The sequence below is a fragment of the Tupaia chinensis genome, unplaced genomic scaffold (genome assembly GCF_000334495.1).
Source record: "Tupaia chinensis unplaced genomic scaffold, TupChi_1.0 Scaffold000179_1, whole genome shotgun sequence".
NCBI classification, from domain to species: Eukaryota; Metazoa; Chordata; class Mammalia; order Scandentia; family Tupaiidae; genus Tupaia; species Tupaia belangeri.
The window spans coordinates 60,996-67,179 of NW_006159654.1; positions in this window are offsets into that span (position 1 = coordinate 60,996).

The window sequence follows — 6,184 nt, forward strand, 5'->3', positions numbered from 1 at the left end:
TTTCCCTCTTCTGTTTTCACTCTTTCTTTCCTTCTCTGCTTTATACTCTCATTCTCACCTTTTCTTTTTTCTGTCTCATTATAAATTTTTTATGTAGCTATCTTCGCACAGGAAGATAATGTTCCTACAAAAATTTTCACTGCAGAAGTATTGTAGTAAAATGAAAACTCATGGAAAACATCAATATTTGACTATTCAGTAAAAAAACATCCCAATCCTTTGCTTATTTAGTTGAATTCACTTCTTCCATAAATAACCTGTCTTGCCACTAGGAGTGGCCATTTGACATTTTTCTGGCAGTAAGATATAAGCAAGAGTGCTGCCATGGAAGCTTGGAGAAGAGTTCTTACTTTCTTCATATAAGAGACAGATGATTCCATTCTTTTCCCTTTGAATGGAGACATGATGTTGATCCAAGAAGTCATACTGAAACTATCAGGGAAAAGGCTGAGGGGAAAGTAGAGACACCACCTCTGACATCTTGGTGTTGCTAATCCAGGACTGGCAAATATTTATCAGAGATGTTTTGTTATATGAAAACAAAAACAAAACCAACAATTATTTTAATTTAAAATGCTATGCTTAGGATTTCTGTTTTGATGCTAAAGATGTTCCCATCAGATATACAGTCTAAATGGACACTAATCAGGACCTCCTAATTATTATGTACTCATACAATGAAAAAGCAGGTAATGGAAATAATATAAAATTCAGGTATGGACATAGAGCAATATCCATAACAAAGTCAGTTCAATAAATTAATTGAAATAAGAGTTTACATATGTTGTGGATTTAAAAATTGAGGAATGGTCTTGAATTTAGAAGGAATTATTAACTGTGCTTACTTCTGAGAGGTGGGCTTAAGAGGACAAGAGAGAGAAGAGATTATTGATATTGTTTGGTACATTTTGTAATATGTTTACTTTTACAATATACATAATAAAGGAGTAGATAATTTAAAAAATGTGTTTTATGGAAATAGTCAATGGTTTCTTCTCAGGGATAACTTAATACAAAATGAAAATTAGATTTTTTTAAAATCCAGATTTTTTTTTTCTACCCAGCCAATTTTCAGTATTCTACACTACTAAGAAATATAAAGGTATGGTAAACACACTCAGCCAGGAGACAGAAGACATATTTTCTATATACATCTCTTGCACCAACTTGCCTCCCAGACATTGAGCTATGTCTGTTTATCTGTTTCTCATTTTACTCAAGTTGAAGACAAATAGGTTGCCTTTGGGTTTTTCCTTTTTCTACTTTGATATTCAGTGATGAGACTAAAGGCATGGGTATTCAGTATGACTCACTTTGCAGTGTGGTATGTTACAGATTTCAGAATCTATTACTCAGGTAGGATAAAAGATAAATCTGTATGTTTACCACTGGATACTCAGTCTCTGTGATAAGTGGACAGTGGGGGTTTTGGTGACACCAAACATTGGCCCAGACTAGTGTACATCTCCTTGAATATATGCCCCCAAGTACATTTTTTCCCATCTTATGGTCAAAGCACATTTCATCTTCCATTGTCAGAAAATTCCTAATATTTTTCATATAAATTATTGTGAATAATCTCTTAGAGAAATCTGCCTGATCTGTAGGGTTGCTGAAATTTTTTATTCTAGATTAAACTCTGAATTTAAAATTTCAATTTCCAAAATTTATAAAAATGTGTTCTTTATTCTTCTTATAAACTATTTTTTATTTTAAATTACAAGCAGCTTTAAAACTTTAGCTACTTCTGAATTTTTAAAGCATTTTTTAATTACTTGGGGGATTTCTAATGCATGCATTAGATTTCTGGGTTTAAAAAGTTCTTGGCAATAAATTATATGAGTTTAATAAAATAGTGAACATAGAAACTGTTTAAATGTTGAAAATTCCCTAACCATTTGTGATACACAGTACTTCTTCTTTAGTCTTTTCCGTGGTTAGCCCATATAATATTATACATATTATCATGAGAGAAACAAAAGAGCCTATGTTTTATTCCCTTGAAATGGATTTTTTTTTCCTAATAATCATGTGGAATAAATATTTCTTGAAAACACTAGGTACAATTACACTTTTACTGTGCCTTGATGAAGGTGTACATTCCAGTCCTGCCCTTCACCTTCCTAAGCTGCATTTCCCCAGGTTGATTACAAGCATCATTCTTTCCTGTGGAGGGTGGAATTGAGCGCATCATTACATTCATTTGTGAACATTTGATGATATAAATACTAGTTTGCCTTACTAGCAAAAAAAGAATTCTTACTTGCCTAATGATTTCTAATATCACTTTTCCACAAATCACAAGAATGTGAATGTTAAATATGTGCTACCCCCTCCTATAGTCTGGCTTTATCTTCAAAGCCATATGTTAAAACATGTGGTCAATAATTTGAAGGCAAATTACATATTTTGATTTATTAATATTGGAAAAAGTAAAGGATACTATATATCACTTACGTGAAAACCATTAGGAAAAAAGGAGCCTATTTTCCAGGTCAGGTCAAATATTGATACTATTACCATGTAAAATATGGCCTAGGTAGTAAATTGAAGACTTTATAAATCAACAGCTTAAGCATATTCTCTGGATTTTTTTGATCAATAGAAATGATTTATATAAATATTTGCATTTAATTTAGTGTTTCCTGTTTGCACTGGCATAAAAAACAATATTATAATAAGCTATGATTTCCAGTAAACAATTGTCCCCTGGTTTGATATATTTCTTATTGAAACAATAATTCTTGAACTATGCTAAATGGCAGTTAATGTTTGAAATTTAAAGTTTAATTGCTACCATTGAAAATTACTGAGTTAAATTTATAATATTGTTAAAACAATCTGTAAGTTATTGATGCTATAAGTTGTATTGTTGTCAAATTATTTTTATTAAGTTAACCATATCCACCAGACTTAGTACTTAAAAGTTCAACAAATAGAAGATATCTATATCATTTATTAAACATCCTCATCTCCTCAAATAAGGCTTACATTAATATACATGTTCAATATATGTCATATAGTCACATATATTTATTAAATGCTTGTTTTTGCATCTATTGGGATAATCACATGATTTTTGTCCTTTATTCCATATAACATTTTAAATGAATTGATTTTGGATGTCAAGCAAAGTTGCATTTCTTCACTATGCCACCTGGTCATGACATATAATTCTTTATATATGTTGGTGGATTACATAGGCTAATAAATTTGGGAGTGTTGTGAGCCTCTATTTTTAAAACTGGTGGTTTGAAGTTCTCTTTTCTTGGGATTTCCTGGCCTGGTTTTGGTGTCATGGTTATAAGGCCTCATGGAATGTATTGGAGTGTTATGTCTTTCTCTTTTTTTGAGACAAGATTGTGAAGTTTGTGGTAAATGTGATAGAATTTATCAGTGGAGATGTCCTATCCTTGGCCTTTTTGTGGAAAGAATTAAATTACTAAGTCAGTTTCTTTACTTACAGTGGTTCTATTCAGAGTTTTTGTTTCTTTTCAAGTCAGATTTAGTTTGTGTCATTTTAGGAATTTGGACATTTTATCTAAGTTATCTTACTCATTGGCATACAATTGTTCACAATGATTCCGTATCTTTTTTATTGCTAAAAGATTGATAGTGATGTTGGCTCTTTTAGTCATTTCTCTATCTCTTCTTCCTGGTCAATTTCACTAAAAGTTTATTAATTTTGGTGATCTCAAAGAATTGGCTTTGGTTTTGAGTTTTCAATATCTTTTTTTATTCTCCATTTAATTATTTTCTGCTTTTATGTTTTTTCCCTCCACCCTCTGCTTGCTTAGGTTTGATCTGCCCTTAGGTTTAATCTGCCCTTCTTTTCCAGTGTCTTAAGATATGAGTGTTTAGGTTATTTAAGAGCTTCACTTTTTTAAAAAAAAATATTTATTTTCATTTTATTCATTCATTTATTTTAATTTGACCAGAGAGAGAGGGAAAGTGAGAAAGCAAACCACCAGGTCCGATATTCGAACCGCAGCCGGCCATGTGGGAGTGTCCAGCACTTTAATCATCATGCCACCTGCTGGTCCCCAAGAGCTTCACTATTTTTCATTTACGTATTTGGAGCTGTTAGTTTTATTGTGATACTTTAAATACGTATTATGTATTTTATTGGAAAATTTTTCATTTGCATTCATCTCAAAGTATTTTCTGCTTGCTCTTATAATTCTCTCTTGATAATTATTGATTGTTTCAAGTATGGTGACAAATTTGCACATAGTTTGAATTTCCCAAATATCTTATTGTTACTGTTTTCTGATTTTATTCCATTTTGTCAGAGACCGTACTTGGTACGATTGCATTGATTGTAAAGTGATGATGTAATGCTTGTTCCATGCTTAGTACATTGCCTCTCCTGAAGGATGTTCCAATGTGCTTAAAAAAATGTATTTTCTGCAGTTGCCAAATAGTGTTCTAGTTGATTTACAGTGTTGCTCAACTATCCTGTTTCTTTGTTGATCTTCTAATTTTTGTATCTATTTTGAAAGTGGAGTATTAATATCTCCTACTTTTTTTTTTTTTTTTTTTGGTCAGAGGGTGTGTGTGCTCACTAGTGAAAAGAAGGGAGAGGGAAAGTAAGAAATCAACCTCCAGGAGAGAGGGTCAGACTTCTTTTCCATTGTCTTCTGATACTGATATTTTGGGCAAGCATGAATATGCACCCAGGATGACTGCAATCCTCTGAGTCCAGAACTTGAACCATGGGTTGGCCATGTGCCTTAACCACCATGCCTACCACCAGCTGGCCCCTCCAACTATTCTTCTTTTTTTTTTTTTTAGAGGTTTTTTCTATAGGGAACATGTGCTCACCAGAAATACAGAGAGAGAGAAGGTGAGAAATGACCCAATGACCCGCAAGGGGGATGGTCATGCCACAATCCCTTCTCCTCCATTCTCCTCTCGGGATCTTGGGCACGCACGCACATGTGCCTGGTGTGAGTTTAAGCTGTCGGGTCCAGGACTCGAACCCAGTTGACTACATGGGAGTCCAGAGACATAGCTATAATGCTAACTGCTGGTCCCCCAACTATTATTCTTAACATATCTACTTTTTCCTTAGTTTTGCTAGTTTTTGTTTTATCTATTATGGTGCTCTTTTGTTAGATACAACATGTTTAAATTTGTTTAAATATGTTAACATTTGTTATACTGTCTGTGTTACTTCCTAAAGGATTTACTGTTTTATCTTTACAAATTTTTCCACTCTATCTAGTAACTTTTTTGTTTTGCTTTAAAGTCTATTTGGCTGGCATAAATATAGTAACTTCAGCTTTATTATGAATTCTATTCATAGTGCATATCTTTTATTCTTTTTCTATTATTTTTAATTGCAAGAAATCATCATTTGCTTGAGAGAAACAGAAACAAAGAACACCATAATGTGGTGTTCATACCACAATCTTCTTTCCTCCCTTCCCTCTTCCCATCAGAATTTTTTCGCATATATACCTATCATGTTTTTCAAACCACCAGGGCCAGTATTTAAACTACAGTTGACCACGTGGGACCTGGCTCCCTATGAGCAGTGCTTAAACACTGCATTATGGAGCGAGCCTGCAACATAGCTGTTTTCATCCATTACGTTCAAACTGTCTGTGTCTTTGAATCTAAAGGGTATATCTGAAAACAAGGAACATTTTAAAAATTATTTTCTTTTAAGTCTAGTCAGACAAACTAGCCTTTATATTGAATTATTTAATATATTTACACTTAATATTATTATGGATATAGCTATAATTACATCTATCAATTTATTTTAGATTAAACACATGGAAGGGATTCCAGCTACATGGTTGGCTATATGGGACCTGACTCCCTTAACTGCTAGACCATAGAGCCAACTCAAGAGCCGATCAATCAACCGGATTTTAAATAAGTGGGACCAAGACCCTGAAGCATGACATATAACTTTGAAAGCATGACCCTGAATACAATCATAAGGAAAGCAATGGCCACCAGGCGGTAGAAGTGGTCTAGTCAAAGCAAAAGTGGACTGGTCAAGAGCAGAGGTCATGGTAATAGTCTTTTGGGATGCTGAAGGCATTTTGCTTGTCGACTTACTGGAGGTCTCAAAGTACAAAAACATTTGCTTATTAGGAGAGTGTTTTGGGAATGTTAGTCAAAGCTTTAGCAAAACATCACTTGGGACTTCACCATAGAGTACTTCTCC